Below are 15216 nucleotides of genomic sequence, written 5' to 3' on the forward strand. Positions count from 1 at the left end.
ATGGTCCTCCTTCTTTTAATTAGGTCGTTTGTAGCTTTGGAGTATTTGTTTTCTCTAATGCTTTTTGTAACGTGAGAAACACAAAAAAGGATAACATGAGAAACACAACCAACAGTGTGACGGATCAAGTGTCCCATGTGGAGGAATGAAGTCATGCGTGCATTTAGGTATCTATTATGTGAACCCGTATGGAATATAGAGTTACACCTAAAAGCAATGTGTACAGAACAAACATCGATATTTCAATTAACTGGACGAGGAAAAGTAATGTTGTGACTGAAAAAGGAAACTGGGTGTTGGCTGGGGAGGAACTGGGTGAGTCTTGTGACCAAATGCCACACAGAACTAAGTAAAACAGGGAACAAATTGGTAACTGGGGCCTGGACAAAAGCCAACTGAAATCAAATAAAACACATTGATGAAATAAAACATAGTGACAAGTAACCATGAAAAAGTATGTTGAACTGAAAGCATGGTAAGTGTCTGATGGGGAACAGAAATAGTGGGAAACAAGTGATCTCTGAAAAGAGGCTGCCAAATGCTTCAAGAACCTTACTTGAAAAAAAGAGAAAGATAACGGAAAAGAAAGAAAAAAAAATTAAACATAGCATGTGACAGGGTTGACCCTTGCACGCCAGCTGGCTTTGAAGTCGACAAATAAATTCACTACATCGACAAATATTCACTATTTCAAATAAACGAAATGTGACAAGAGATCAGACCAAATCGTTCGGGAATTAACATTTGCTAGCATCACCACTTTAGCAAGAGAGTGCACATATAATCATATTAACTTACGCATATAAAAACCTTGGTTGCACGCAGGATTCTACACATCAAAGAAACTGGCAAAGTTTCATCCACCCCTGGTCTAGATCGGGCTTAAATTATGTCATAATCTGCGTTTTCGGACACCACTACCTCTGGAATGACATTTGACAAAGAAAATAATATTATGATATCATTAATATAAAGAACAAATATAAACATGGTATTTATTGTACATATAAATTCATAGTAATCAGTTGATAAACCCTTTAGCTGTTTACATATTTTTTCTGGTTGTCACATGACGATTTTATCAAGCTAAAGTCAACAACTTTCTCAGGAAATGGGATATAGACTTCTCTAATAATACTTTCATTCTTATTCGAATACAAACTATTTTGTTGGCAAAATTTGCAACTTTTAAGCATTTTGGTCAAGGAATGATAAACAATACCGCTATTAATTATGATTTTTTCATAAATGATTGGTATTACTTCAGTTATTTGCGTGTGCATGCCTTGCGCATGCGCTCTGATGCACGTCAGAAATTGTAACTATTATTATTTTTGTTTATTTATGACAAAATGCACCAAAGTAGCAAATATTCTCAGAAAAAATAATTAAAAATGAAAGGATTTATGGTTATTGTGAGTACAGTTTTTAATTTGTGAAATTTGTCGGATTTGAAATGCTGTTGAACATTGGCCGTGATGTGTCTTCGTTGGTCACAAGTGTTTGTAATGTGTTGTTGTGACATAAAAATCGAGTGAAATATTTTCGAAGTGAATATGTGTGTTTGTGTAAGCGTTGTGGATTTGTGCAATATAATCGATTAACTGTAGTGAAGTACATTTTATAATTTGGCTAAACGTCGACAATTGCTCTTACCAAGGGCAGAAAGCAAGGTTGTTTTGAAGTATGCCCAGCTTGTCATCGCAGTCAAATATATACAGCAGTGATTTATCTATAGTGTAGTTGAACCCTTTCACGTCCGTAGAATTAACGTTAGTGTCGAACAGAGACGCCAAATTATTATATTAATCTTCACCTGCAATCCTGGATTGTATTGCATATTCAAATATTGGCTCAAGGCGGACGATTCCTCAGCAAGGATTTAAGGTATGTACAGAATCAAATTATGTTGAAATGATAATCTTGAGCTTTTTTTTTTATGGAAGGAAGATTTCTGTTTATCGAAAGAAATATCAGACGAAGTCTTTATTAGTACGACGTGTCGCCTTTGAGAGATTTATAAGTATTTGATGTTCTAACTAACCAATCGTCGTGTTAATAAAGGCTCCGTTTTCTCATTGTGTTTTATTGTCTTGCGCCACGGAAATTGTCCAATCGTAAGGGAGAGTAATTTGACTGTTCTTGCCATTTTAGAAACTCAATCCGATGTGTATGGCTGTATATATTAAACAATTATAAATCAAGCACATATACATAATTGCACCATTGTCATTTATACAGCATATTTAATAGATCTGAAAGTAAATTCAGTGATAGCGTAACAAAACGGTAACGGTAACTATTTGATGCAGAAAATAAGTTGGTTTGATTTTCGATGGACGATATATTCTCAAAGTTTGCAAATGAAATTCGAATACACGCACTGCATTTGACATCTCTTGATATTGAAACACTCGCTCCAACCACCCTACCGTCTCGTCCCCTCCCCGTCCACTTCTCTACTTGTAGTGTTGGGGAGGCGATTCTTTGTGACGGTTGTAAGTGCTGGTTTCATCGACAGTGTGAATGCCTGTCCGTTGAGGATTTCCAGACGATGGACTCGATACCGCTTGGTTATCTCTGTCGCTCTTGTTGCCGAGATAGAATAGGTGCTTATAGTGTCGAATTAGCGGAGGAAAGGTTGAAAACGGCGTCTGACCTTGCAATAGCTGCGACAGGGGAACGAATTCTCATTCGTGACCTCCCAGCTGAGTTTGGACAGGTGGCATTGGTTAGTTACGAAAAATGTGTTAATCTCTCCGAGTTGATGAGCATGCAGCATCGATTGTTATAGTTTTAATTTAATATAAATAGGTTTTTTTTTTTTTTTTTTTTTTTTTTTTTTTTTTTGCATCCGACCTAGATATGGATCAAAAGGTCTCCTGTCGGCATGCTTTGCCTTTGTAATCCTTTGTGCGTAAAACTGGCGGCGATGGCGACTGGTGCCACGCTGGAATTATTCAAGTCGGAACGACGTGCTCGTGAACTTCGTTTGCGGTGTACGATCGAGTTGGTTATGAATCGTAGTACCCACTTGTCTGTTGACGATGATCAGACATGGAGGAACATTTGCGGTGTATTCGACGATAAATGGCCTACGGTCGGATATTGCAAGTTGATCTCGGTAATTCCTGTTGATCTCGGCAAGTCCTATCTCGGTGATTTCAAGTTGACCTCTGTGAGCGGAACCAACGTGGCTATCTGAGCACAACTCCGACTGCAATTTCGTGTCTCACAAATGGCTGCCATTGCTCGATCTCGGTAAATCGCTACAACGTGGTTTATAGGACATATTACTCCGAAATTGACTTCAAAATCTACATGAAAGTGCATTATATTGTAAAATATGATAAAAACTAGTTTTCTATTTGTTCGCTCGGCGAGTTTACTGTACTGGTATAACGATGGCGATCTCGGGAAATCTGACGCTCGAATTTCAGTCAAATTTTTGACGTTCTGTTTGATTCCTTTTGCCAAAATTTCAGTTTGTGCAGGCGAGAATTTCAATTCTTTAGACTCCTAATGCTTTATTTCGGTGAATTTCCATTTCATCTCGGTCCATCTCGGTGATCTCGGTAATTAGTGCGACCTCCCGTCTCACCCTCCTGTCTACCCACCCATTCATAACCTTTCACCCGTCACAGCTACCCGACCGCCTGTCTCTCTGTGCACCCACCCATCCATCCATCCATCCATCCATCCATCCATCCATCCATCCATCCATCCATCTATCCATCTATCCATCTATCCATCTATCCATCCATCCACCCATCCATGCATCCATCCATCCATCGACTCGCCACCAGCCCACAACCCACCAACTTCTCTTCCTCAACGCCTCTCTACTCAGTCTACGCTCTCAATCTAACCGCCCATTCACTCCATTCACCCACTTCTCTCCACCCATCCACCCCCACACCCCTCCACTCATCCACCCCACACCTCTCCGCTCATCCACCCACTCCTCTACACCCAATCAGTCACTCCTTTCCAACCACCCACCACTCTCCTAACAATCCACATACACACCCACCCACCCACCCGCTCACTCTCCACTTACTCATTTACCACGCTCTTCCCAATCCACATACTCACCCACCCACCTGCTCGCTCTCCACTTACCCACCAATCCACGTACTCACCCACCCACCCGCTCACTCTCCACTCACACACCCATCACTTTTCTACCAATCCACCTACTCACTCACCCACCCGCTCACTCTCCACTTACCCCACCACGGTCTTACCAATCCACCTAATCACTAACCCACCCACCACTCTCCTACCAATCCACCTACTCCCACGCTCCCTCTTCATCTAGTCATCCACCCATCCACTCCTCTCTGACTACCCTCCCACCCAGTCCTCTCCACCCATCTAACCACTCATTCACTCCACCCAACCCCTCTCCACTCCTACCACCCCAACTCCGCTTCTCCCACCCCACTCCTCTCCACCCACCCACTCCTCTCCACCCACCCACTCCTCTCCACCCACCCTCCTCTCTCCACCCACCCTCCTCTCTCCACCCACCCTCCTCTCTCCTGCCGCCTTCTTAGTCATCCACCTACCTATCCATTTGTCAAATCCCACCCACCCACTCCTCTCCAACCGCCCAACCACCAATTCACTCCTCTACACCTACCCACCTACTCCCCTCACACCCACCCGCTCCTTTCCTTTCCACCCACCCACTCCTCTCCACCCACCCACTCCTCCACCCACCCACTCCTCCACAACCATCCACCCACTCCTCTCCACTCACCCACTCATCTCCACCCACCCACTCCTTTCCTCTCCACCCACCCACTCCTCTCCACCCACCCACTCCTCTCCACCCACCCACTCCTCTCCACCCACCCACTCCTCTCCTCTCCACCCACCCACTCCTCTCAACCCACCCACTCCTCTCAACCCACCCACTCCTCTACAACCACCCACCCACTCCTCTCCACCCACTCCTTTCCTCTCCACCCACCCACTCCTCTCCACCCACCCACTCCTCTCCACCCACCCACCCATCCACACACTTACTCTTCTCAACCTGTCCACCCACCCACTCACCCACTCCTCTCCTCCCCACTCACCCACCCCCATTCCTCTCCTCACCACCCATCCACCCACCCACGCACCTACTCCCCTACACCTACCCATCCACTCACCTACTCTTCTCTCCTCCCCACCCACCAACCCACCCACTCCTGTCCTCTCAACCCACCCGCTCCCTCCACCCACCCCTCTCCATCCGTCCACCACTCCTCCCAACCCGTCCACCCATTCGTCACCATCCGCCCATACATTTCTCGTACACCCACTCCTTTCCACCAATCCACGCACCTACTCCCCTCCACTCATCCACCTGGGGAAAAGATGGGAAACTAATGGTTCAAGAATACAAAGGAATACGTAGGAGATGCAAAGAGCAAAAACAAAAAGTCCTTTTGGTCCTTACGGGGCTGCTTGCGAAATGAAAGTTGACAGGTGTAAACAGTGGAAACGGTTAAGAACCAAATAATGTAAGTGTATGAGCTCACGATGAGAAATAAGTTAGATTGGGATTGGACTCCGCGTGTAATTGTCTAGGCTTTTTATTTAAGTGGCAATTGTATTTGAAATCACGGCATGAAAAGGCATTTTGTCCCATACATTTCCAGTGCGGTTCAAGCATTTCTTCATTGTGTAGTTTTCATTGTTAATTTTGCCTCTCCAGTACCTTACGTTCTTACGTAGTTGGAGTTTCTCGGCCGTATTCCGCCGCTTACATGGCGCTCATTACAGCCGCCATCATACAAACTAACACTTGTATTCTTGCTTCATAGTCATATCATCCAGATCATAACACTCAGTAAACAAATATGTCTTCAGTCTTTTCTTGAATATTTCAACATTTTCGGCCATCTTAAGATTTAAAGGTAATTTGTTATAGAGTCTTGGAGCACAATTTTCAAAGGCTCTAAATCCAATTTCCAGATTATACCGTGGCTCATGTAATCTATGTGGCATCACACTGTGTCTTAACAACATATCTGAGTCTATATGAAAGTCCTCAAGGAGATCACGTATATATTTGGGTCTACCAGAATTTAATGCCTGGTAGGCCATCACACATATTTTATACACAAGTCTGGCCTTAATTGGTAACCAATGCAGGTCAATTAAAGTTGGTGTTATTCTCTCACGTGAAGATAACCCTTTAATTAACCTTGCGGCTCTATTCATGACAAGTTGCAGCTTTCTCAGTAGATAGTTAGGGAGGCCATAGTGCAAACAATTACAATAGTCGAGTTTACTAATTACATAATTATGAACGAGCATTTTGGTAATATTCTCGTCAAGATACTTTCTTACAAAGGCTATATTTCGTAAGTGATAGCCCGCTGCTCTCACCATCTGATTTATCTGACACTTAAAACTTAAGTTGCAATCCACCATCACTCCTAGGTCCTTCACAACATCTTTTACTTCCAATACAATATCATTAATTGTCAAGTGAGGAATGTTCAGTCTCATGATATCATGTTGTTTTCCAACAATTACACAATCAGTCTTATTTTCATTTAATTTCAGTTGTTTGGACTTCATCCATCTATTTATATCTACCATAATTACACTCAACTTTTCTTCAATATTATCAATATTTGTCACTGTCATGTAAAATTGAGTGTCGTCTGCAAACAACTTGAAACTCGCGCTATGTTTCTCAAGTATATGAGATAGTTCAATTGTATATATGCAGAACAAAACAGGACCCAGCACACTTCCCTGGGGGACACCTCATTCTAAGGTTTTTTCCTCTGAGTAAGATTTACCTATTTGAACACAGTATGTCCTATCACTCAGGTAACTCCTTAAGTATTCCAATGCATCCCCATCTACACCAATCGATCTGCAGTCTCTCAATAGCAATTTATGCACAACAGTGTCAAACGCAGCACTCAAATCCAATAAAATCAGAATACCACAATTTCCCCCATCCATTACCACAAGTCATTGATCACTGAGCACATTGCCGTTTCAGTAAAGTCTCCTATAGGCAGACTGGTTATCAGGCAACACATTCACTCGTTGCATATACTCGAGCAGTTGATTCAAAATAACATTTTCCATCACTTTAGATAAAAATGTCAAATTAGAGACTGGTCTAAAAGAATTCAAACACTGTGCATCAAGATTTCCTTTAATTATTGGCTTCACGATCGCTCTCTTCTCAGACATTGGGAATATATTACTTTCAATACTTTTATTCACTATGTCCACATATTTTTCATAGCACCTGCTTCTTTACTTTTTTTTTATCTCACGTACTCTTATAACTAAATAACTAAGCTGTAGTTACCCCTCAGTATGTTTCTTTATATTGTAAACATCTTCAGAAAACTAGATTTGTAGTAATATTTAATGGGTAACCATAGTAGATTTGCCCTATTATGGACGTGCGAAATGAATAGGTAAATGTGTTGTATAAAGATAGGGACTGAACATAGAACAAGACTGTATCGCTTGCTTTAGCTTGAGATGTATTCATTTTGTAATTACATATGAATGAATTATTAATAATACTCAGTTTTTGATAAATGAATAGGTAAAATGTTGTATAAAGATAGGGACTGTACATAGGACAAGACTGCATCGCTTGTTTTAGCTTGAGATATATTCGTTTCATCATTACATGTGAATTAATTATTAATGATACTCAAATTTTGATATATTTATTTACAGTATCATCTATCATTTGCAATGATATAGCATTCAACCCCCGTACAGACCTTATGAGTAACGACGGCCTCTAATCTGTGTGGATAGAAATACTGTTACCTAAATCGCATCCCATCTTATGTGGGGTCTGTTACAGACCACCGAAACAGATGTCTTTCTATAGCACATTAGAAACTACCTGTTTCAATCGGGTCAATATGCATGGCCAAGAAATTATTATCCTAGGTGATTTTAATACGAATCTGGCAAGTACAAACAATAACCTTGTTAAGGCAATGAGGGACTTGCTAAAATCTCATGGCCTGACACAACTGATTGACAAGCCTGCTAGAATAACAGGCACTTCCAGGTCCATCATAGATCTTATCCTGGTATCCGATTGTAATAAGATAACGCAGCCTGATGCTTGTGATTACGTTCTTAGTGACCACAAGCTCATATATTGTACTAGAAAAGCTAGGAAGACGATTTACAATAAGCACAACACAGTGAAGCTTCATTCCATGAAGCATTACTCACGGGAACATTTTTGTAGATGAACTAGGTAAGACAGACTGATCGGTAGTACTTAATTATTCTGATGTTTATGAGGCCTGGTCTAATTTTAAGTATACATTTCTTACTATTATTGACAGAGTAGCGACTCTCAAAGAGATACGAATAAAACAGAGGACGGGACCATGGATGATAAACGAAGTACTGAGTTTGATTAGAGATAGAGGCAGATTTATTGCAATATTTAGGAAAATTGGAAAACAGGAGGACTATAATGGCTATCTATACTATAGGAATCAGGTGAAATATTGGAAGGAAAAAGCCAAAGCTGATTATTGTACTAACATGGTGAACCAGAACAAACACGATCCAAAAAAGCTTTGGCAAACTCGGAAGACCATAGACGTTCACACTAAGCCTAGTTACAAAGCAGCCAGGATAGGACTCATGATAAACGGCGAGTTTAACTCTGATAAGAACACCATAGCTAACCACTTCAACTCCTTTTTCACAACCATAGCCACTAAACTAGTAAAATCCCTCCCAACGGGTTCTGGAAAGTTTGGGCTGGAGTACATTCAAAAGTACTATAAAGATAAGTCCACAAAGTGTTTCTAACCACATAAGACCACTCAAGAAGAAGTGTTTAAATTACTGGCTAACATAAGTGCCAATAAGACTAAAGGGTTAGACGATATTCCTGTGAAGTTTGTTAAGGATAGGGCCACAATTGTAACTCCTCCAATAACTCGCATAATAAATTTGTCTATCATTTCAGGATTTATCTCAACCGACATGAAAAGGGCTCGGGTAACACCTCTTTATAAGAAAAACGCAAAAACTGGGGCAGGAAACTACAGGCCTGTTTCAATTTTAGGTATTATTTCCAAAGTTTTGGAACGTATTGTATACAATCAGTTAGATACCTACCTCAGGGAACATAATCTACTATACGCCATGCAATCTGATTTTAGATCGAACTACTCAACAGACACCAGCTTAATATACCTTTACGATCTGATAAAACAGGAATGCGACAGAGGTAACTACACGGGTTTAGTTTTGTTGGATCTACAAAAGGCATTTGACACAGTGGACCATGATATTTTATTAAAGAAACTTCAGGCATTAGGAGTGGCGAATATTGGCTGGTTCAAGTCCTACCTCACAGGTCGCAAACAACTTGTACAGGTAAATGGAGCCTGCTCAGATGACAGAGATAACTTGTGGTGTACCACAAGGTTCAATTCTGGGACCGCTTCTGTTCCTGGTCTATATTAACGACATGCCAGGTGCGGTGAACTGTAAGTTACTGCTCTATGCAGACGACTCCGCACTAATTGTCTCAGGTAGGGACCCAGTTGAAGTAGAGGAGGCCCTGAGTGTTGAACTGTCATCAGTCCAGGACTGGCTCATAGATAACAAGCTGTCTTTACACCTTGGTAAAACGGAAAGTATTGTCTTCGCATCAAAACCCAACCTCAGGAAACACCGCGGTGTACAGGTCAGATGTGGGGATAATGTCTTGGAGTCAAAACAAGAGGTAACTTATCTTGGAATACCCTTAGATCAGTCCCTCTCAGGGAATGCCTTAACGGATAAGATTGTATCCAAGTGTTCACATAAAGTCAAATTTTTGTACAGAAAAGCCAGAAATTTTGATATGGAAACAAAGAAGCTTCTGGTCTCAGCCTTGATACAGCATCACTTTGATTACGCTTGTAGCTCTTGGTACAGTAGTCTGAACAGAAAAAACCAGTCTCGGCTACAGGTTGCACAAAATAAGATCATTAGATTCATTCTAAATTTACCTCAACATAGTCATATTGGTATAGAAGGATTTAGCAAAGTAGGAATGTTACCAGTAAAATATCGTGTCCAGTAGCTGAAACTAAATCATGTTTACAATGTCGTTCATAATTATGCTCCTTCATATGTGAGCTGTAATTTTACGTTATCTATTGAAAACCGAACCCGGAACAGTCAAAGGCCTTTTATTGTAACTCATGCAGGTTCCTTCACCAAAAACAGCTTTCACTTCACAGGTGTTCAACTATGGAACTCGCTGTGTCCATGAAGCAGTCAGATAGCAAGGTTACTTTCAAGAAAAAAGTCAAGGGCTACTATATGTCTCAACTATGGACAGAGAACAGCCTTGATTTTATATACTACTAGCCTAGTGACGGGTACCTGACTCCATGAGTAATACCATCCAAATCTGCGTTCACTCATAACTGTTCTGACCTCCCCTTTTTGTCCTTCAGAGGTTTAGTTTAGTATAACAATGCTTGATGTTACAAATTGGTTTCCACCTTTGTTTTGCTAGTCATAGTATGGTATATGTCTCAGGTAGGGTCCGAGAATAGTAATGATCTGACCATAATACAAGCCTGGTGAATCAGGGCACCAGGCAACAAGGTAATTGGACTTTTCCCTCGATCTCCTTGTTGTTTTACTCGTACGAGTACTGGTCCCCTGTATCCTACTTCTGGTGCTTCAGGTTATAATGTACTACTTCCTAGTGTCCATACTAATTGCCCACTCCGTCCTCATGTACAGGTAAAATTTAGAATTAATAGGTGACCCTAGCTGCAATGTAGCATTCACTATAACAATATGTTGATACAGCTGTAGAATAATATAGTGTATCATTAATGGTACTACTCTGATATGGTACTCACTCATACTGTTTTGTTACCTTTTAACATTATTTTGTTGTTCCTTTGCATAATGCAATGTTCCTTATTGTGATGGTGCTCAAGTTTTGGTTTCAATACCCTACGTGTTTTGAACATTTTAGTAATATTAGCAAAAGTATAATAATGTTTGTGTCATATGTGTACTGATTGGTATTACTTGTCTGTCTCTGGTCCCCTTAATCCACTACGTACTCGTGTCTTGTCTGTGTAACTTAGTGTAGAAGAACAATCTTATGAGGACCACTATGGAAATAAGCTTACATGCTTTTTGTGTTATCCTCGGCAATTGCAATTATTATTTCGAACTATGTGTTCTTGTCATTATCTGCACTTCATGTATATTGATTCTTTGCCAAATAAACGTCATCATCATCATCATCATCATCATCATCATCATCATCATCATCATCATCAAGAACTTTCCCTTAAAAGGGAGTTTGCTAAATCAAAGGGCTGTACCTATTCCCACCCATTTCCCTCCCCTCCACTACCCTTTCCACCCCTCCCATCTCAGCTCCTCATGGATGACGGGTCATCCATGCATCCGCCAACTGCCCTGGTCAAGCGCAATGCAGCAAGAGTCAAGACACATTACATCCACAGCAAGGCCGCTTCATTTAATCGGCGACCCCCCCCCCCTCCATCCCCTCATACAGAAAAAGAGAAGACAGGGAGAAATTCCTTCGGGCTTCGCCAAAATATTTGCATATAAGCACCCCCTATCCCCGATCCCTCCCTCCCTTGTATAACACTACCATCGGTACACAATCAATCTTCACTCATCCCTATCTCCTGCATTCTCCCTTACTCGCTCAGACATTCCTCTCTCTCAACGTCCCCTTCACCCCATCCATCCATCTCATCCTCGGTCGTTCCTTCAAGTTCACTCTTTCCACCACTGCCTTCCACACCTCTTTTACTAATCTTTCATCATTCATTCTTTCCATGTGTCCAAACCATACCAACACTCTTTCATCAACCCTATCCGCCATCTCCTTTTCCACTCCTGCTCTCCTCATCACCTCGTTTCTCATCCTATCCAACCTACTAACCCCTACCATACTCCTCAGACATTTCATCTCGAGCACATTTAAACTTTTCCTCTCTGCATCTCTTAAATTCCAAGTCTCTGTCCCATACAATGCCGTCGACTCAATCACCCCTGCACCCCTTCTCCTCTTTGCATCTATTCCCAGTTGCCTGCCTATTTCCCATAACACTTTTCAATCCCCCAAGGCATTTATTTGCTTCTCTTAATCTACAATTTACCTCCACCTCCATTCCTCACTTTCCTGCCACATACGACCCCAAATGCCTAAAGCTGCCCACTTCCTCCAGCCTCTCTACTTTTAGACTTACTTCTAACTCACTGCCATCCTCTACCCTTGTGCATCTTATCACCTTGCTTTTACCCACATTTACCTTCAACTTTCTCTTACTGCTTACCTTTCCAAACACCGTCACCAGCTTTCTTAATGCCTCCTCTGATCTTGCCATAAGCGTAGTGTCGTCAGCAAACAAGTGGCTTACGTTTTACTTTTCTCCATTATTTTTTAACAATCTCTTGTCTTCTACCTATTTCCCTCGCCTTTACCTCCCGCACCACCCCGTCCATGTACACATTGAACAGCCATGGCGACATGACACAACCCTAATGCAGTCCCACATTTACCTCAAACCCCTCGCTCTCTCCATTTCCCATTCTGACACATTCTCTACTCTCGTAAAAAATCTTGACTGCCATTAACAGCTTTCTCCCGATCCCATACATCTGCAAAACTTCCCATAGCGCCTTCTTGTCTACCCTGTCATAAACCTTTTCCAAATCCATAAAGGCCCAAAAAACATCCTTACTTTTTCCCAAAGCTTTCTCACATACCTGCCTTGTCGCAAAAATCTAATCCACGCAACCCCTACCTTTCCCAAACCCACACTATCCCTCACCAATTACTCGTCTGTTCCTCTCCTAATCCTTTCAATCAAAACCCTTCCATAAGCCCTTCCAACTACACTCGACAAACTGGCCCCTCTGAATCTACTACACTCACATTTGTCCCTTTTTCCCTTGTAAAGCAGAACTATACAGGCACTCCTCTTGTCTTCTGGCACTCAACCCTCCCTCAGGCACACGTTAAAGAACCTCACCAGCCAGTTCACTATTATTGTACCTCCCTTCTTGAGACACTGCATGTCACCCATCCAATTCAGGAGCTTTACCTGTTCTTATCGTTTTCAGAACTACTTGCACTTCATCTTTTCTTATTTCTCCTCCATTTTCCTCTCCCATTACCGTCATTTCTTAGCACCCCAAACTACCCCCTTGCTGCCTCTTCTTCCGTCAAGATCTGTCCATCCGCGCCTTTTACCTTTTCTTCTCTACTTGACTTCCCTCCCCTTTCCCTTTTGGTTTCCTTCCAAATCGTCTTTTTATTGCTTTAAAAAATTGTCATACTCCCCATTATACATCTGCTCTCCTTTTTGCCTCTATGTTATGTTTTGCTTCTCTTATTTTTTTTTTATATATTTCTTACATGTTTCTCTCATCCTACTTTGCAACCAGTCCCTGAATGCTCTCCTCTTCTCTTCTACTACCTTCTTCATTTGATGAACCCACCACTCGCTACCTTTCCTTCCATACCCTCCCATCCTTCTTGCTCCACATACAATCTTTGCACACCTTGTCACTTCCTTCTTGAAACACCCCAATTCCTCTTCCACACCTACTTCTACTCTATCCTTTACCACCTCCCACACTTCTCTCAGCTTCTTTTTGTACTCCTTTCCCTTTTCTTTCCCATTTAAATAGTTTACTCTAAGGACCTCTCTTCCCGCTGTCCTACAAAGGATTACAAAGGCGGAGCATGTCGACAGGAGACCTTTTGGTCCATATCTAGGTCGGATGCGAAAAAAATTGTAATAATAATAAATTAATAAATAAAAACTATAATAATGTAAATAAAAAATAAGATACATAAATGCATAGGTATAGTTAAATAATAAACAAACAGGTAAATAGTAAATAATAATAAATTGACATATAACTATTAATAAATGGGAATCAAACAGACAAATGATAAAACAAAAACAAATAATATAAAATGAATTATAATCATTACAGCATCTTGCTTAGGTGTTTATCTAAATGATTCTTAAAGCTTCGAACTGAACTACATTGCACTACCTGTGCAGGAAGTTTATTACATTCATTAACTACACGGTTGGCGAAGTTGTTTCTACCCACTTCCAAATTGAATCTATTTCCAAACAGTTTGAGACCATTGTTTCTTGTCCTTTTCCTCTTTCTCCATATATCCTTTACTCTCAATTTACTTTCCACTAACAAATGATCTCATATTCCCCCAGTTTCTCCACTAAGAACATGTACATCCAAAAGTCTTCATACTCTTTTCCTGAGTACCACTATATAGCCCTATCTACCATCCATTCACCACCCTCTCCCATTTGAACGTATGCTTGACTTTTTTCTTAAACACTGTGTTAGCTATCATCAACTCTTTCTAGACACATCTCCACCATCAACTGTCCACTACAATTTTTCCCTGGCACTCCACATTTCCCAACCACTCCGTCTATTTGTTCATCTCCTATTCTGGCATTGAACTCTCCCAATACCACTGTATTGACATTTCTCCCTAAACCTTCTATGCAGTCATTTAAATCCGCCCCAAAAAAAAACCCTTTCCTCTACACTCTTCTCACTACTAGGCCCATGTGCATTTACAAAGATCCACACCTCCATTCCCAGTGTCATCTTCATCCACATTAACCATGAAGAAACCTCCTTCCACTCCACCACACGCTTACCTATCAATATAAATTTCCCATTTTTATGTTATGTGTTTCACCGAAGATGCTCCTGTAATTAATATGATTTTTGTTGCGTGTGTCTATAATTTTCATGTGCTGTTCTATGAGAGGTATTTTAGTTTCCGATTGTAGATATTCAATTGTTGCTGTTTTAGTGCAGCTAGTTGTTGTTGTTGTCGTTCCCTAGACTGTCTGTCCGAGCAGTCCCGTCTCCCCAAGGAAGGCCACAGCCGAAACTGGGTTTTCCCACAAATCCTTTATAGAGTGTAGGTTGTGTTGTTTGCGTGCATGATTGTGTATAATGCAGTCTTCCATTATGTGTTGTATGGTATGGGGTGAAGTGTTACATCCTGGGCAGCTGTTCACAACACGGTCGTCCAGCCTCTTCTGGTAGCTTAGAAGTGCTGGGTGGTGACCGCATCGCAGTCTGGCCAAGTGGACTCTGTCCTTTCGTGGGAGAGAGGATTCAGAAGGGTGG

The sequence above is a fragment of the Oratosquilla oratoria genome, chromosome 20 (assembly GCF_046742065.1).
Source record: "Oratosquilla oratoria isolate Oo_2021 chromosome 20, ASM4674206v1, whole genome shotgun sequence".
Taxonomy (NCBI): Eukaryota; Metazoa; Arthropoda; class Malacostraca; order Stomatopoda; family Squillidae; genus Oratosquilla; species Oratosquilla oratoria.